At 45.5% G+C, this 19,565-nt stretch overlaps 1 protein-coding gene across 1 annotated transcript in view; it reads left to right on the top strand.

The window, feature by feature from the left end:
* Positions 1 to 2,273: 2,273 nt before the first annotated feature.
* The window catches only part of ELK3 (ETS transcription factor ELK3), a 58,889-nt gene continuing 41,597 nt past the window's right edge, over positions 2,274 to 19,565 (top strand). The window contains exon 1 of the mRNA XM_016221794.2: positions 2,274 to 2,583. The gene's annotated coding sequence lies outside the window, so the exon portion shown is untranslated. The remainder of the gene's footprint in view (positions 2,584 to 19,565) is intronic.

Raw genomic sequence — 19,565 nt, forward strand, 5'->3', positions numbered from 1 at the left:
TCTAAAACAGTTTTCTCAACCTTTTTCATCTCATGGCACATATAAACTAATTACTAAAATTCTGAGGCACACCAAAAAATATATTTTTTGCCAATCTGACCAAAAAATACAGGTATAATTTTGATTCATTCACACTGGATGGCTATTGTGTTGGCTGTTGTAATTTTTTTAAATTTGACAATCTAAGGGGAAAGAGGTCAGTGCCCCTGACTAAATAGTCAGGTATTTATTGTATGTTTTAAAAATTCTTGTGGCACACTGTTTGAAAATCGTTGGTCTAAAACACCAGAAAAACTTGAATTCATGTGGTCTGCGAAATGCTAAGGCCACCCACCCAAAAGTGTTTCAGAAGTACTTTAGACAAGGAGACATTTCCTCAAAACAATTAAATGGCCTGATAAAAATACATATGTATATATACATACCCTTTATGTCTTACATATTAGTATTCCACAAAGATTTGTTGTGAAAAAATACAATAAAAAGCATGAAAGCCACTGGCTTAAAGTATGTTTATGTTTGGCTCTGTCATATACTTTTAAAAATAAAACAACATGGTGTTCTTAATTGTGTGTGTGAGATTTTATTTCTCCCAGTCCACAGCCAGCTGCATGATACAGGGACACGGAGTGCTCTCTGCTGAGTGACAGGAGAAGCCTCCTAGGGATTAAAACAATAATCCCTAAAGTGGAAAATCAGCTGTGGAAAATCAGGGGCTGATCAACAGCCGTCTTCCCCATACCTTCCCCTGGGCCCTCTCTCCCACCTTGCCCCACCCCTGCCCCTGCGGGCTTCCCACGCTTCCCGGGGGGCTGGTGGGCCTTGTCGCGCCTCTCCGTGAACCGTCCACGCCAGCCTGGGAGCAAAAGTGACCTGAACTGTCCTCTGAGTCAGGTGCTCAGGCCAGAGACGGGGTGTGGGGCTGCTAGTAACTAGATAAGACTAAATACAAAATAAATACACCCCTGGCCTTTAGGGGCCTACAGTTGGTAAACAAACCCTCTTTCTGAAAGATTACAAAAGATAAATAAGCAGAGGAAATCTTAGAATGAGGTCCTTTAAAAAGGACTCCCGCCCTGCCCCAGGGATTCTGACTTAATCGGTTTGGGTTGTATGGAGATCAATAGTTTTCAAAGCACCCCCAGTGGATTCTGAAGTTAGCGGAGAAAGTCCGGCCCGACCGAAGCGGGAGCGCTGGCGGTTGAGGCCAGGTGACCGAGGTTTTAACGAGCCCCCCGCCCCCACGGGAGGCGGGTGCGCGCTCAAGTTTGAGAACCTTTGGTCCCAGCTGCCAAGGAGGGGAGGCTTGGCAATGGAGGGCGCCGCAAGGTGAGCAGTTAGGGTGGCAGCCCGGGGCCGGGGGTAGGGGCTCCTCGCCGCACCCGCCTCCTTCCTCTCAGCCTCGGGGCCGCGGGCCAGCTCCCCTCGCTGAGCTGGGCCTGAGTCTGGGGTGGGGTCCAGTTTTGAGACCACAGAGCCCCCCTGCAGAGCCTCGGTCTCTGGGCCCGGGGGTCGCCGCGCATTTCCCTCGGAAGCTCCCGAGCGGGCAGGAAAGGGCTGGCCTGGGGTAGGCCACAGTGAGCGGCCAGAAAGGTCGCTTCCCGGGGAATCCTGGCTCCCAGCGTATGGCTGCTCCTCCTTTTCCCCAAAGTGGGCCCCCTTCTCTGAGCACTGGCTTTTTTTTTTTTTTTAATCCCAGACAGGAACTGTGTCCATCCCCAGACAGAAGCCGTGCCTCCTTTTCTGCACATCCAACATCTCATCCTGAGCAATCACGCCCCCACCCACGATAAAAGCAGCCCTTGCCCCAGAGCAACCAAACCCCGAACCCCTCTCCCGATGTCCCCTCCCCAACGCTTTCATCCCAGCGGGCAGAAAACAAGTTCGGCGGCCTCCCCACTTCGGGCCTCCCCATCTAGGCCAACTGGGTAGGGCTCGACCCCACTACCGTGCCCAGCGGGGTCCCCAGCGCAGGGACCCCCGGGGGAGAAGAGGGATCCCCGGGTTCGCCCCAACCAGGGTCATCGCCCCAGCGCCCTGGGGGCGGCTTCCCTGGGTTTCTGGCTGAGTTGCGCCCCCGCCCCCCGTGGGGAGGGGCTGCGGCGGCTAGGAGACTCGTAGGGTCTGGTGGCTCCTCCCCTGGGGTGGCCGAGCAGGAAGCGGGGCGCGCGGCGGGCGGGGGCGCGGGGACGCGCGGCGCGGTGCGGGCGAGCGCGCGGGGCCGAGGCAGCGGAGTATGCGCGGGCCTGGGCGGCCAGCCCCGGCGCACAGCCGCGGCCCGGGCGCGCGGCGCGGGGCGGAAAAGCCTGTTTACACAGACTGCACACCGCCTGGGGAATAATGCAGTAAAGGAAGTGAGCCGGCTCGGCCTGACTGCTCCAACTTCCTGCTCTCACACACACCAGAGGGGAAAAAAAAAGAGGAGCGAGAGAAAGAAAAAAAAGGGGGGGAAAAATCAGGATCTCATTACAAGAGCAACAGACCGTCTGCAGACGCCTGTCAGCATGGAAAGTCGGGGGCTTTCGCCCGGTTCCTCCTAGAAATTCCCCCGAAGAAGGATCTTGAAAGCTCCCCCGCATCTGGGTAGGTAGCAAGGCTTCTGCCTGTTGCTGGGACAGTTGCAAAGTTTCGTTGGGGGTGTTTTTTCCTTTCTTTTCTTTGGTGGGGGTTGGGCGGTGGGCTCCGCGGGGTGGGCTGCCGCCCGGGGGTGGGGGCCGGCCGTGGGGAGGGGGCGCAGCTGGGATGCTCCTGCGCCCGCGCGGCTGCCCACCCAGCGGGAGCTCCGCAGCGGTCCGCGCACCGCGCCGGGGGCTGCGGCGACCCCGGGGTGGCGGCACCCGGCCCTGAGGCTGCCCTGAGAGCCTAGAGGGGGGGCGCACTCGGGGAGCAGAGGACGGTGAGACTTGGGGACCTCAGGAGGAGCGGTGACTGGAGCAGGCTGCGTGCCTGGAGGCTGGACCACCGCTGACCTGCCTGCTGGGGCGCCCCTTGGGGTGGCAGTGGGCACTGATGCTCGGATTCTGGAAGGGAGACGGGGTGGAGAGCAGCGAGGGCGTGCGGAGACACGGGGCTGGGGGCTGTGTCCGCTCGCTGGGCAGGTGACCCCGGCCCCCGGGTCACCGCCTCGGGCGCACGCCCAGCAGGACCTTTAAAAGCCGGCGGAGCCTTTACTGGACACTGTTTGGGAGGACAGGAGAGGAGGAGATGGTCTTGGCGCCCCCAGCTTTTTAGGAAGGGGCTCTTCAGCTTCCAGCGGAGTGTTGGCCTGTACTGCTACTGTAACTTTTTGGGGAGGGGGAAATGAAAAATTTTGGAGAGTTAAAAAAGAAAAATAAGAGGTCTCGGTTTTATGTTTTCTGAACTGAATCATCCTGAGGACAGGCTGCAGTTAGGCGGCGGGTGGGGGTGGGAGCAAGAAATGTTATTTCAGAAACTGCAAAAGGGGCTTTTTCGAGAGAAAAAAAATAAAACGAGTGTCGGGAGAGTTTCTGGCTTGTCTGGAAACTGCAAGACTAATTGCCATGCGCTTCCGCTTTGAAACTGGCAGCAGACAGCATCTTGAAAATGACTCACTAGAGGAGCTCACAAAGAAACTGTGGTTTGCTCCTTCTCAGGTTTATGTATTTGTGCCTTTTACAGTTTCCTTTGTAGTGTTGGAGGGGTCCCCCTCCCCTTCCCCGCCGGCCCCCTCCCACCCTCCCGCTTTTGGAAGCCCCTGGCTGGTCTTTAACTCCCCCCAGAACCCCAGCCGGGAGGGGGGAGTTAAGGGGGAGGCTGAGTTGTTTTTGGAGTTGGCTGGGGAGAGGGTTAAAGGGATTCTGCTGCTGCAGGGGGAAAAAGTTCCCTGAATTTTCCACTGGCTGCTGCAGGAAGAGAGAGCCCCTTTAGTCATTGCTAAGTAATGTCTGCACACACACCAACTAATCTCATTAGGAGTTTCCGCTGCTCTGCACAGGAGGGGTTTTGTGCAGCCACCGTCGGGCGGGCGAGCAGTGCGCTGGAGAGGGAGACAAGTTATGGCTTTATTTACTTCGAGGTGCAGCCGCCAGCCCAATCTTTTCAGGGTAGTGTCTTTGAAAACTTTGAAGTCACGTTGGATTTCGGACTTGCAGGTTTTTCTTTCCCAGTTGTGTGTGTGAAGTTTCTATTGCCTAAGTAGCTCAACACACCCATCCCATCGAGTCTGAGCTTCAGTCTTTGTTGGGGGGCGGCGGAGGGGGGGGGGGAGGCGAGGCTGAGGAGATGGGAAATCAAGCCTGTTCCAGGCATCTATTAATGAGCTCAAATCAGTTTCTGAGCCTCATTGCCTTCTTGCCAAACAAAATACCCTGTGATCTGTCTCCCTTTCTCTCTCTCCGTGACACATTTATTTGGGAAAGGTCAGTTATGAGTTTCAATTTATGGGGATTATAAAATACAAATTGTGTTAGGAGGGCACGTGGGTCAGACAGTTAAGAAGACTGTCCATAAGTGTTTTTAGAGTTTCCAGTAATGATCCTGCCTGCAAAACCCCCTGATGGTCTTTCTATGCCAAATATAGCAAGGGCCTTCTGGCCTCCCCCCTCCCCCTTTTTAAACCTTTATGCGGTGGAAATGTGTAGAGTTACTGAAAAGGGTCAAGAATTTGAAGGAACACAATTGGAACTGGAGGGCTCCTTTATTGACAAGGATGTGTTGCTGTCTTGAAGGTTTCTAAGGTGTTGGCATTTCTTTTATGGTGGCAAAGCATGTCCTAAAAACAGCCCAACCAGCCTGACCAGGTTTGTGAGTCAGTGGACATGAGTACAGAATGTCCCTAACACTGTGCCTGGCGCAGAGTAGGTGCTCACTAAATTGTTGCATTGAAAGCTGTGAGTAGGATAACAGGACTTAAATAGATTAAAAAAAAAGCTTTGCAAAGCTAACATCATTCGGCACGAGCATTTCTTAAGGATGGAGGTTGTAAATATTCTCTCAAGACTCCATTTGCTTCAAAATGAAAGGAGATAATTAGAAGTCTTCATTCCAATAAATTATTTGGATAGTTCTCACCTGGGAGTAATTTTGCCTCTCAGGGCATTTGACAGTATTTGGAGACATTTTGGTTGTCATAACCAGAGGGGGTGCTGTTGGCATCTTGTAGGTAGAGGTCAGGGATGCTGCTACACATCCAATAATGTATAGGACAGCCCCCTCCCCCGCAAAGAATTTTCCAGCCCAGATTGTCAGTAGGGCCCAGATTGAGCAACTCTTGTTTGCATTAATGACAATAACTCTTTTACATGCATTCATTTCAATGAAGAGGACATTAAAACTCATCAGTTGCATTTTTCTGCCACATATATAACACGTGTGCGTGAATTTTCTTTCCCTTTCACTCTCTTTTTGATAATATGCAAAAGCATGACACGTAAGTGAAGACATTGTGAGCTGAATTAGACCATATCTGAGCCTCACTCACTTGGTATTAATGCTTTTTGAACCAGAATGACAATAGCCTGGATAGAGGACAGCAGTGATTTTTTTTCCTAGCCCCATCTGAATTTTGAAGTTTCCTAAACAGTTGCTAAAGACCTCCTTTTTCTTATTTAAAAAATTTAATAATTCAAAATTGCTAGTATACAGTAAATGTAACTCTGAGATCATATATTGAAATTTATATTTGTAATAACTTTTTGGAACTTGGATCTTTTCCTGAAATTGGTTTTAAAGGACTTCCAGGCAGTGCATATAAATTTAAAATATTCTTTTCTTAGCTGTCAGATATTGAATTTTGTGTGTTCTGTGCTATCCAATTATATTTATGTATCCGTCTGATTCAAAATCCAGTATGGTTGCAAAGCATTACCTATTGACAACCCCAGAACACTTAAAAAAAAATCCAAGGATGTGACCTCTTGGAATAGGGTCTTTTTTCACTGATGAGTTACTGCTTACTAATTAATAGCTTTACTCCTTTGCAGCCCTATAGAATGATCTAGCCATATCCATGTTTCCCAGACCTGGGGTTCCTCATTAAGTTTTAAAAGAAATCGGTTCTCTGTCCATTCTGGCTGTGCCCTGGCAGTAGGCATCTGGCTTCCGCCCCTTCCTAAGGGCCTGCAGCCACACATACATGAAGTGGCCCAGGTCGTTTGAATAAAGGACCTTACTCCTGTCAGATTTTTCTGTATGTTTCAGGCAAGAGTTTTTTGGTTTTTTTTTTATGTCCTAGTTATCCATAATTCCTCCTCGTCTTCATAGTTTGAATTGTAATACATTTGAGATCACACTAGCATAACAAAATTTTCTAAAGTTTTTTTTTTTTTCTGTTATAAAAATATTAATGTGAATTACCATAGGAAGATTTAGAAAACCACAAAGAAAAAAATAAACATCTCCCTTAATCCCATTTTTAACGCTTGGTGTATATTTTTCTGTTTTTTAAAAATGCAAATGTGTGGATACATACACAAGCGTTTTTAATTGCAGTCACACTATGCTTTCTGTTTTGTAACTTATTTTCCCTTAAACAGATCATGTAACATTTTAATAACTAATACAGAAGACCAGAATGACCACACACAGAACTTGTATTTATTGATCTAATAAATGTGTTGACTCAACAGTAGATTGACATATTTTCGACATGGACTTGTTCAGTGTTTTTTGTCTTTGTGGCTCCAAGTAATGTTCTAAGAATGCTGCCCTCTTGAAAGACTCAATTCATATGTGGTGTGAAATTTGGGATTTTGCTGAGTTTCTCTATGATTTAAGAATGAGTCATGATTTGCAGGAGAATATGAAGATGTAGTAACAGGAAGTCCAGGGCACTCCACATCAAAATAGAATGTTCAGTGATGAGAAAAGAGAAACTAGGTTAAACCGAAAATACGCCTTGAACTTACCTGACTATAGGAGGGAGGGAGGGAGGAAAGTGCCTCTTGCACACTTGGACAACTTTTTATTTAATACTGTTTCTTTTCAGCTCAAGATTGCTATTGCCCATCTTTGGCCAGTTTGAATTGAGATCATCCAGCTTTTGGGTTGAAACCGTAGCAGTGAGACCATGGGAACTCTGGTTTTACTACCTCTCATGCAGCCCTAGTAAACTGAGTTGTCAACATGTGTGTGGGTAACCTGTTAACAAATCCTAAAGGCCTTCAAAAATGGTAGATTACTTAGTCTTTTAAGTAACTATCTTGTGCAGAAATTTGACTCTCCATGATTCCTATCCACACCAAAATAAAAGTGGGCTTTCATCCATTACTGGAAACTTATGTATATGTCAGGTCAGCAGTTTAAAAGTAAACTTTAAATTGGTCATTTCAGTAAATTGGAATTTGGTCTGAATTGCCACTAGGAATTAGCTCATTGACTACTTTATGTGTTTTAATTCCATTTTCTGGAAAGTAATTATTAAATTATTGTAAGAATCTAAAGGGATTATTTTTAATGTGGCCATGAGATTTATTTGTATATTTTTAAAGAAATTAAGACAATGGTTATACTAATATATTTTAATTTGAATTGGACGAAATAAATTTACTCACATACATGTTCTAAAAAGTTCATAAGTATTTTTAAAGCTACCATATTTAAGAATAGGACCTTATTTTCCATGCACAAATATGGGAGTGATGCTCGGCCAGCGTGGCTCAGCAGTTGAGCACCCACCTATGATCCAGCAGATTGAGGTTTGATTCTGGCTCAGGGCACATGCCCAAGGTGTGGGCTTGATCCCCAGTGGGGGGAATGCAGGAGGCAGCCGGTCAGTGACTCATCATTGATGTTTCTTTCTCTCTCCCTTTCCCTTCCTCTCTCTGAAATCAATAAAAATATATTAAAAAATATATATGGGAGTGATGGGGTAGGTATAATGCACACTTACCTGATACCTTCTTTTAGACTGGTGAGGTGTTAGGGGTCTTCTACTGCAAGTAATAGAATAAGGAATCTGAGACCCTTGGTGACTTTTTAAAAAAAATTGATGTAATTACATACATGAAAACACAGATTTTAAACATGAATGTATACACTTGTGTAATCCCTACCCCCTCCCTCCAGAGAATATTTTCATTTCTCCAAAACATTCCTGGCTATTTTTTTCATTATATTATGGCATTTTCATGATTCTACCATGTAGGTTATTAAACCCCAGAGCACCTTGATAAGATAATGCAGTATTTTTATTTCATCCGTGTGGTTAAAAATAAATCATGAGAATATGTGGATTTCTTTATGTGATAGGGAGGAAAAGTCCCTTCTACATTTTTATTATTTTTTTAACCCTCACCTGAGGATATTCTTCCATGGCTTTTCAGAGAGAGTGGGAGGGAGAGAGAGAGAAACATCGATGGGAAAGAGACACATCAATTGGTTGCCTCCTGCATGTGCCCTGACCAGGGCTGTGAATTGAGCCTGCAACCGAGGTATGGGCCCTTGGCTGGAATCAAACCTGTCACCCTTTAGTCTGCAGGCCGACGCTCTAAACACTGAGCCAAACTGGCCAGGGCCCTTCTACAATATTTAATGTCACTTAAACTAACCAAAAGTAATATATATATATGCTGCAGGAAAAAGTAGATTCCACTAAGAGGATATCACTTAATCTTCCTAGACTTCAGTTTCCCTGGCTGGTTGGTAAAGTGAATTAGAGAGACTTTCAAGGCAAAAGTTCTATTGTACTACTTTTTTGGAGTAAAGACCTTGAATTCTTCTAAGAGTTGTGAAAGTGTGATGTGAATTTTGCTGTCATTCCCAAACAGCTGACTTTTAGACATATACAGCAATTTAAACAAACTGCTGTTTTGGGGTGGGAAAAGGGGTTCCCTAAAACTTTCCCCTTCAATCCCATTGTGTCCCCTTATTGAATGAGGAACACCCAAGGGAGGGTCCGTATTAGGGACTGTGCTTACCTTTCCTCCTTTTTTTGAGGGTGTGACAAGCACCACTTATTTCTAGTGACCCACACTTGCCTGATTCTTGAGGACACCAGTTACTGATCTGGGTTGAGCACTGAGAAGGCCCAGAGAAGGTTTTTATCACCAGGTTACGTCCCTAGGCCGTCCTTCTGATAGTCTTTGAAAATGATCTCCATCCTGGACGGCAGTGTCTGATGGGTCCCACATTCCCTCTCTCCCCTTCCAGTTCCCTTCTCCACCCATAAGCTAGAGCAATCCTTTAAACCCATGTCACTCCTCCAGTTAAAATCTCCCAGTGGCTGCAGCAACGATAAAGACCCAGATCCTTAATGTGAGCTGCAAACTGACTGGGGCCAGCTACACTGGCCTTTCCTCAATTCCTCCAATATGTAATGTGCCCTCTGGAATTCCCTTCCTTGCCCCCTACCCCCATCGATTTTTCTCATTCCACTTTGCCCAGCCAGTTTGTAGTCATCCTGCAGGTCTCAGCTCAACCATCTCTTCCTGGAGGAAGCCTTTGCTGGTCACCCAGACTAGATCTCCCATGGTCATCTGTCCCTGGTCTTTGGAGCCCATGCCACAGGCTGTATTCATACGTGTCCTCATTATCCAAGTTCTCCCTCTCCAAATTCTTATTACCCAAACATAGGTATGCATGGAACAGTTTCAGATAGAGATTTCTGGAGCTAGAACCGGTGTCCCTCATTAATGCTCCTTATCCCAAACTCAGGAACCAAGCAGATTTGATAGCACAATATCCAAAGTCACCATCCAAACCCCTGAATCCATTGTGAGGGATACCTGCACATGTATGTGTCACGATGTGTTTCACATCTGTCACGCACATTGGCCTGGGTCTGTAAGCTCCCTCTAGGCCCGCATCTGTTTTTCTCATCCTTATGTTTAGCCCAGCACTTTGTACAAAGCCTGGCACTCACTGAATTAAAAATAATCCGAAGGGGAATAAACTTGCCAGAATAGCCCGTTCCCCTCCCTCCACTTTGCCATTGGACTTGACAAAGCACTTTGTTGACATGCATAAATCCAGCTCTTTCCTAGACAGTAAATTACTTGAGTTAATAACAGGCATATCTCTTGGTTAACCCATAAAGAAAGCCAAGAGGATCCTCTATAGAGATTAGATTGTTTTCCGGAATTTTTGTCCAGACTTGCAAGAAAAATAGGTGTACAGAAGGCAGGTTAGTTTGTTAAATATCCAAGAGGACAACATTAGCCCTGTTATTGATATCAGTGTTACACAAAGAATCATTGGTTAACAGTTTAGTAATTCATAGGATAATATAGCCCGAAAGAATCTCAATGTGAAGTTCTTTCCATATTAAAATTAATCATTCTATAGCATCTATCATTAGGCCTTTATCAAGACTTCAGTTGATCAGTTGAATTTCATAATACAGGGTGGGGCAAAAGAAGGTTTACAGTTCATATGGAAAATAATACAGTAATAAATAATACAAGGGTAAACTGTGTTTCTCATACTCACAACAATAAACCTACTTTTGCCCCACCCAGTATCCACAGTTAAATGTTCTTCATTTATACTAACACCTGTGTGTAGCTTTTGTCTTTTTGTCTGTAACTTTTTGTAACTAATGAACGGTGTTTGTGATTGAGTTTTAAAATAAAAAAAGACTCTGCCTGTGTGATTATGAAAAGATGAATGACTGAGTACCTGAATTGTTTTTGGAAGAGGGGGGCTAGATCTGTTCATTTCAGCTGGGTTTTGCCAAGGAGCCGTCTGTTGATAGAGCCTGATTAACCAGAATGTATGATTAAGGAGATTTTTCTCCTTGTCAGAAGAGAGAGATTAAAACAACAACAAAACAAGCCCCAGAACTTATTCCAGGACGTGCTCTGGGGTGACTGCAGGTCCCCCGCACTGTCTGCGCCTGTGAGCGCTCGCCATCCTCAGGAGGATGAACCAGGGCCCAGAAAGGTGGGCGCCCTCGTTAAGCAAGAGAAGGGCTGTAGACGTTGGAACAACTTCCCAACACTAACAGTTAAGAACACTTCTCCGCTAAAACTCAGTGAACTGGAAATGTGACTTCCCCAGTATTTCCTTATTGGAGTTGGGAAGGTTTGTCCTTAGAGCCTAAACTGTAAGCCCTTGTTGTTGGAGTTATTTGAAAATGAAAGAGAGAAGCATTGGCGATGGTGAGTGTGTGTGTGTGTTGTGTGTGCGCGTGTACGCGGGCACGCATCTCTAGATGGGGGCTGCAAGAAGGATGTCTGAGCCTAAGAGAGTGGGACAGCGGACTTAGGTTTTTACTCCTCTGTGCAGAGCCCCTCTTATCTTGCAGGGTTTGAGCCCTAGCTCTGTACAGAGGATTGGAGCATAAAGGAATGGTTGCTAAACGTCACCCCCAAAAATCATTGCTTTACTGTGAGAACTCGGGAGAGAACTTGGGTGTATTTATGTAATTTTCAGGAGAAGAAAAGGCTGAGATTCCCGTTAATTTCAGCAAGACCTATTTAAAACATACAGGAAGGGACCAAACCATGCAGTGTTTTTGGAAGACCACCTGAAGATCTGGCACTTCAATCTTGTATGGCCTGGCCATTTGAAATCCTCTGGAATCTAGAGTTCATGGGCGTTGGTAGGGAAGTGATGTCTGCTGAGGTCCCTGCCTGTTTTCTAAGCACCAGACTGTGATCATTTAGACCAGAGGCCGTTAGATGGTAGAGCATTGCTTTTTTTTTTTTTCCTGACTTTTTTTTTTAATCCTCACATAAGGATATGTTTTCTTATTGATTTTAGAGGGAGAGGAAGGGGAAGAGAGAGAGAAACACTGACCAATTGCATCCCAACGGGATTGAACCCGCAACCTACGTATGTGCCCTGAGCAGGAATCGAACCTGCAACCTTTTGGTGGACAGATGATGCTCCAACCAGCTGAGCCACCTGGCCAGGGCTCTGCCTTTTTTTTTTTTTTTTTTTTTTTTTAAAAACATTTTAGAACAAATTCTCCAAGTGCCATTGTGAGTCAGGGTTGGAAGCAATTAAACCCAGGCAGAGAGATGTCATCACGTCGGTGCTGGGCGTGCAGCAGAGGGCAGGAGGGCCTGCGATGGCCTCACTTCCTCTTCGACAGTCGAGGCAGAAAACGGAAGCGCCACTCGGTCTGCCACTCAGCATTCCTCGACTTTGCCTAAGTCACTTGTTCAGGCATTTTAGTACTAATTCTCCATTCTACATTTATGATAACATGGATAAGTTGAGTAATTTTGAAGAGCGTTAGAAATTTCTTAAAGTTAATTACTTGCATTACAAAAGCAGGCGCTTTCAGAAGATGTCTTGAGTCACACAAAATGACCCAGGTGCACTGGGCTTCTCAAAAGCTCGGAGTCACCGCTCTCAAACACGAGCACTGCTCTGCTTTGATTCAAATCAGAGCCGAACCACAAGAACGGCATCCTCCTCCAGGCTTTGCCACATCCTTTGCTTTTTTTTTTTTTTTTAACCTAAATATTAAGACCTACTAATTTGTTTTTAGGAAAGTGGAAACTTTAAGACCTTGATGTAGAAGATCAGACATGCACCAGATGATTAAAATATAGAAAGTGTGATTTAAAAAAAAAAAATTATTATTTTTTTTTAGCAAGGGGGAAAAGACCATTTTTGGCAGGACCTGGCTTTTATTTTGTACCGTTAGTATAGTCACATTGTACAGTTATTGGAGGGGTAAGTAGAGGAACAAGTTGTATGTGACATTTCATAAAGCACCATGCCAGTGAGTGGATGGCAGATTCCTGCATGGGAATTCAGAGCCAGGAGGACACTTTGGGCTCTGAATCGAGGTGTGATGCGAATGCTACCAATAGCCATTCTCCGTGTGACACGGAGGGATGAACCATCGATCTTCCACTTGATGACAGTTTTGTTATTTTTATTTATTCAATGCAGTTTGAGGGGTAAATAAAAAAAATTAGGTTTTAGGCATAAGGCTTTGGGAGATGATGATTTCCTTTTGAAATCATGCACTGTCCCTTCTTGCAACAGTTCTCTTAGAAATAACTGCACTCAACAGGGACACCAAGATATTTTTAACGTGTTCCACTTAGCGGAGTTTGCTTGTGCGCCAGGCTTCCTGTTAGATAGACGTTCAGGGAGAAAGTGAGATGGCTTTTGCTTGGCTTTTTACCTGCATGCCCTTATATTTTTTGTGTCATGTTAAGGAGGACTTTATTAGGAGTTGTTTAAATTTAGAAGAAATGCTACATTTGACGTCATCATATGTATCTAGACTTGATGTCCACGTATGAAAATGTAAGAGAAACATATGCACATGGAGAGAGTAAAGCTGTAACTGAGTTACTACCTTCAGGACTCTCGAGGCAGCTAAAACCACCACAGATGTCCACCACATGAGCAGGTGATGATGTTTTGAAGGCTGCAGAGTCACTGTTTTTTATAGATCCCTCTCACAGTGAATATATTATCATACCAGATTTATATATACATGTTTATGCTTAGAATTTGCACATCCTAAACCATATAAGAGTTTTGCTGAGAAGAGCACCAAAGAAAAGCAGTGAGGCTAAGGTGACCGCAGAATCTAGAAGCCTGGAAGAGTCCAGGTCTTGCTTAGGTAACCTCCCCTCTGAGGTAGCTCTTTGTGCTTCTGACAGATCTCTAAAGAAGATGTCACAAAGCCCTGGCCAGTGTGGCTCGGTTGGTTGGGTGACCCTGGCACTGAGGGTTGCTGGTTTGTGGGCTCGATCCCCAGTGGGGCGTGTGCAGGAGGCAGCCAATTGATGTTTCTCTCTCATATTGATATTTCTCTCTATCTCTTCTCCCTTCCTCTCCCTCTCAAAATGAATAAACGATTCTTAAAAAAAAAAAAAGTCACACAAATACCAGCAATTTATAACTAGTTTTGGAAGAATAGTGTCTAGAGTAGGACCCAGAGATGAGCTGATGTCAGTATTATCCAGCTAAGTCTTGACATTGCCAGAAACCAACACATTATGGTACATGTTAAATTTCAGAAAAAGGAAGAAAAAAAGGTTTAAATACTATTAGCCATTTGTAAATTAGCAGTTCAAATATACCATATTATGAAGTTTTTAAACAGATCATATATGTTTAAGCAATGTCAAGGTCAGCTGTCTGGTATATACTATTTCAAAAAGACATCTGAAGTGGTTTTAGTGGATTTACTCCAGAGAAGAGGGAAAGATAACTTTCCCAGGAATGCCGATGTTGGGGACAGTTTTCTTTCGTGACTTAACCATCCAGAAATGATGGAAGGAATGGCACTTTATCATTTTAAGTTCAATGGAGAAGACAAGAGAGTTCACGGTTTCTCTGGGAAGACCACGGCTCCTCACCCTTTGGGGCCCCTGCCGGGACTTGCTGTGAAGGGAAGCTAGGAGAGGGTCAGGGGTTCCAACTGCTGTGCCCCATTCCCAAGTTTCGCAGCCTGGTGTGTCACGTGTGCATGAGAAGCAGACACTGGTGATGAGAGACATGATCTGGTGATGGCAGTAAATGAAGAAGACACCAGCTGGCCCTGACCCGTTTGGCTCAGTGTTTAGAGCGTCAGCTGGTGGACCAAAGGGTCATGGGTTCGATTCCTCATCAAGGCCCGTAACCACGTAACTCAGTTGCAGGCTTGGAGGCAACCAGTCAACACTTGATGTGTCTCTCTCACAGGGATGTTTCTCTCTCCCTCTCTCCTTCTCTCTTCCTCTTCTCTCCCCTCCACACACTCTAAAAAAATCAGTGGAAAAAATATCCTTGGGATTAGGATTAAGAAAAAAAAAAAAAGAGACCAGTTGAATGGACCTATGGGGTGGGGGCAGAGGGCAGGGGCTGTGGGACCCGGGTAGCTTTGGTGCGACGGGAACACCTGGGCCACGAGGAGAGGCAAGGCTCTGTACCTTTCCCCGGGTGCCGCTGGGGGTAGGACTGCCGTGCGGATGTTGGAGGTGGCCCGACCAGGTGCAGCCGGGCCAGGGACAGGGGAGGGTGTACAGATGGTTGCCTTTCTGCCCCAAATACCCGACGCTGCAGCAGTTCAGGGGTGCGAGCACAGCTCTGCACGTTTCCCGGTGCCCAGGGTTCCTTGGGAACCCTCCTGAGAGGAAGGGATGGTGTCCTACCCACACCCAACCCACCCTGGCCGTGGTGTTGGCCCAGTGTGTGCACGTGAGAGAGGCAGGGCAGCCTGGCAATGGCTGTCGTCTGTGCGGGTGGCCCCAAGGAATGCCCCCAGGAAGGAGAGTGCCATTGTTAGACATATTGCAGGTTGCCAGTGGTGGGAAAAGAGCAATGTCCAGATTTCTAATGAGAAGAGCTAAGGCCTGAATTTTCTTTTCTTCTCTTAAGCATATTTTATCTTGCCTTTTTTTTTTTCTAATGTTTCCACTGGGTGGTGCTGCAGGAATTCCTACCTTTTGCTTTGGATCTACCCTTCCCAGAAAGACGCTGTAAAGCATAATGGGAGGAAGTCCTGATTTAGAAAGATTTTACAGTTTCAACACAATAGAAGAGTCTGGAGGATGCTCTGGCAGGAAACGGCTCAGTTTCTGGATGTGGAAAAACCACCATCATTTTGTATCATGCAAGTGTTCTTACCACGCTGGGCATATACTTTTGGCTTTCACCAGTGTGTTATTCAGCACAGAGCAGCTCTCAAGTTCATCTCAGAGGTTATGATTTCATTCCAGTGGAAGTGGTATGGAAGATTTGCTTTGTTTTCAATTTTCGTGAAATTATCTTAACAAAGCACCTAAGCAAATAAACATTTTCTGATGTGAAGACACAGATTTTAAACATGTATCTGTTAAGCTTTATTGAAGCTGGAGGCATTTTCCCCTTATTTTAGAGATCATTTGCACAGTGTGTTGATCAAAAGGATAACTTAGATTTTTACTTTCAAAATACTTTTAATTGTAAAAAGTCTTTAGTTTGATAATATTTATGTTTGGAGGGGGTAGGGTTGTCCATATCCCCGTTTCATAGATAAAGAAGTTGAAATGGAGAGAAACTGACATCCCTGCCTGAGAGCCCTGATCTTTTAAGGCCGGGGACAAGGTGAGGATTTATATGTTCTGACCTCTTTCCCTTGTGCACAGGACCAAATTGTATTAAGATGAACAGTAAAAAAAATTAGGTAAAAGGCTTTCCATTCAGAGGCCTATGAAATACAAGAAACAAGGGGAGTATGGAGGGAAAATACCCACTAGAAATTAGGGAGCTCATTAAATTGAAGCTCAAATTTCAGAACAGTTAGCAAGATTTTAAGTAAATTTTATTAAATGCAAAACAGCTCCCCCCCCCACGTGTGTGTCATGATCCTCCATGAAATCCCAAATATTTCTTTCTTAGAACCTGAAACAGGGCTTCCCCAGAAGTGTGGGTTTTTTAAAATTAATTAATTAATTTTTGTAATACTCACCCTCAGATATTTTCCCATTGATTTTTAGAGAGAGTGGAAGGGAGGGAGTGGGGGCAAGACGGGGGAGAGAGACATCAGTGTGAGACAGACACACTGATTGCCTCCTGCAAACACCCTGACCAGATTGGGATTGAACCTGCAACCCTCCGGCGCACAGCTGGTGCTCTGACCACTGAGCAACACCCTCCAGGGCCAGAGGTGTTTGTTTTTAAAGGAAAAACTTAGAGCCCTTCTGGGTGCTAGGTGCCACACTGGGTGCTGTCATGCCGTGTCAGTGCGGGTCCCAGCCTGTCCCTGCTCACATGGGAAGTGTTTTTCGAAATTCGTTTCTTCATCATGGGAGTGGCTCAGGCGCTAGGCCCCTCTCTGGGACCAGGCTAGATCGCTTCTGACTGTCATCTTCTCTCTCGTTCCTCCGTCTTATGTGCACACCCTGAGTAGGCGGATGCTGGAGGAGGCGTCCTTCCTGCCCGGAGGCGCTAAGTCACAGAAGGTACAGCTTCTCACCTTCATCCTTTAGTGTTGGATGAACCTGGAGCATAGCTAAACCCATAGACAGATCTTTTTAAAAAGGGAAATTGGTTTAAAAACAAAAACGGTGGTGGGATGGGTTTGAAGTTCGTTTCTTAAAACAGAACCAATTGGGACAACTGGAGTGACCGATGAGGCAAAGTCAGAAATAAACAAGGAGATTTCCTGATTTGATTCCTAGTGGGAATGTTGTATTGCCCTAAGTTAAACGGAGACTCTTCTCGTAGCAGCGGTGAGGTGTGCATATGAGAAATGGAGCCTCTGCTAGAAGGAATACGTGTGGTGATTAAGAATCTGGACTGTGGAGCCTCGTGCCCCTGGATGGGAGTCTCTGCCCCTGTTACTCCTGTGGCCAGGAGTGGCTTAGTTCACCTTTTTAAGTCACGACTTCCTCCCGGAGTATTAAATTCAGACAGCATGTATCAGGCACTCAGCACAATGCCTGGCACATAAATGCTTATCAAATGTTAGCATTTAAAAAGAGAGGCCCTTATTTAAAGAAGCACTGGATTTTTAAAAAAATTTTTTATTTGGTATGAGCCTTATTGAGAATTCCATGGAACCTCAGTATTGCTGGAGGGGGACATTGTAGCTAGCATTTCCTTTAGCACAGGGCTCTTTATTTGAGGTTTATAAATTACCGTGAGGGTTTTATAAATCCCACTGAAATTGTGTATATTTTATATCAATATATCTTTTTTTTCCCCTAGAGAATTTCAGATTCTCAGACAGGTCCAGGGACTAAACACAGGAAGAAGATACTGCCCTGGGGATGTGATTGTGTGTGGTGTGTACGTGTGTATATGTATGTTCTCTCGTTACACGCTTTAGGCTGTCTATATAAAACAGCAATTTCATGAAGCTCAACCTAACAGTTGGTGATGTTAAGAAACATAATTTGAAACAGTATTATGATGAGAGATTATAATGGGGTATGATAACTATAGCTTATTTTCATGTTATTTATCAAAGCCTCAAAAGTTAAAAGTCATCAGGCAGCCTTGGGCCAGTAGTAATCATATTTATCTGAAATAACCTCTGCTGTGTACAGTATTCTGAAATAGGCATGAGTTTTCACTGGGGACTTATTGGTAGCTTTATCACATCTAGTGAATCATTTTTCTAGTTCCATATTCTTTGATTCCAAATGACTACTGTTAGGAGCATTTGCTTAGTATTTTTTTAGAATTAAAATACTTAGAATTAGAAAGTAGTTAGTATTCTTTCCCCCCCCATTGGATTCATGGGGCTAATTACTCTGAGGAGGAAACCAGTGTCAGTGTGATTTCTTGGGCCCTAAGTGTTCTTTCAGAGAGCAGGGTTTGGCCGTCGCGTTGAGGGTTAAAACAGAGGTGACACACAGGCAAAATGAAACCGGAGCTGCAATTACAAAGTGGGACAGATGTAGGAGGCCAGGTTTCCTGTGGCCCATTTTCCAGTTTCCTGCCTGCAACCTGCAGAACAGGAAGCTGAGTGTTACCGAGTATGAGAACTGCAGCGCCCGGTGCTTCGGGCCAGAACTCGGACACGCGCAAACAGCATGGACACCCAAGACAATCGCAGAGAAAGTGAACGCTCGGGTGTTAGTCCAGAAATGTCTGGGAAGCAAGGCACGGCCCAACCATCTGTTCAAAGAAAAAGCACTGCCAGTAGTCTGGTGAAGGCCTGGGGTGGGGGGGGCTGGCTGGAGGGGGGCAAAAGGGGGAGAATGGGGGACATCTGTAACACTGTCAACAATAAAATAAATGAATAAAAAGAAAAAAGAAAAAGCATTGTCAGCAGAGCCTGCATGTCCATGTGGGACTCTGGGGGGGCATCTGGGGGCTGTCCCAGGTTGTAGGAACCTCTGATTTTTACGGCCCTACTCATCTTTCAGGACATGGTCTGCTTTTTCATGCAGTTGGTTACCTGGAAAGATTTTCCCTGCAGTGCCCAGGACTTCTAAATCTGTTTCCTGGGCAAGCTGATATATGAGGGAGGTGGATATGGTTAACCGACTGGCTATAATGAACTACAGCCTCTCTTTGGGAAGGCTGGGTGACCAGTTGGCTGCTTTGATCTAGCAGGCTTGTGTTCCTTTAACTGCCCAATAAAAATTGCATCTGATGCTTTCAGAGAAGAGATTAAATGGTGATGGGTACCTTGAAGACTTCAGATGGCACACGCTCTATTCGGGTGCTTGTGTCGCTACCCGGTGTGGGGAGATGCAGGGCTCAGGCGGTCAGAAGACACTGGAAAAGTGGACAAGTCCATCGTTCTCCTGAAGGAAAAAGAAAATGGTTTCATGTCTAGGCTTTTTGACACATAGAAGAGTCTCTGGAGTCAGACGTTACAATCCCCATTTCAATGGTAAAGAAATTAAGATCCAAAGAAGTTTAGATTCAGTGCACACCTTTTCCAGAATGCCTGTTTGCTGCTGTTTGAACTTGCTGGTTGACACTGATGAAGTGGTGGCCAACAACAAGGAGCTCCATTTGTGGGTGCCTTGTTGAAGGCTTCCTAGGAGGCTTATAATGGACAGAGCCCGGAGCCGAGCTTTCCCCAAGCACCAGCTCATTCCAGTTGACTTTCTGCTTTGAGGTAGAGGAATAGGTGTTTGCTGCTGGGACAACCAGGTCCTTATTTACCCTGTGGGTTCATCATCTCTTCATCCTCAAGTCCAGAAGAGCAAACGTTGCACCAGGAATGTTAGGAAGCTCGGGGACATTGCCAAGTTAGGGATCAAATA

The sequence above is a fragment of the Miniopterus natalensis genome, chromosome 2, assembly GCF_054644295.1.
Source record: "Miniopterus natalensis isolate mMinNat1 chromosome 2, mMinNat1.hap1, whole genome shotgun sequence".
Classification (NCBI taxonomy): Eukaryota; Metazoa; Chordata; class Mammalia; order Chiroptera; family Miniopteridae; genus Miniopterus; species Miniopterus natalensis.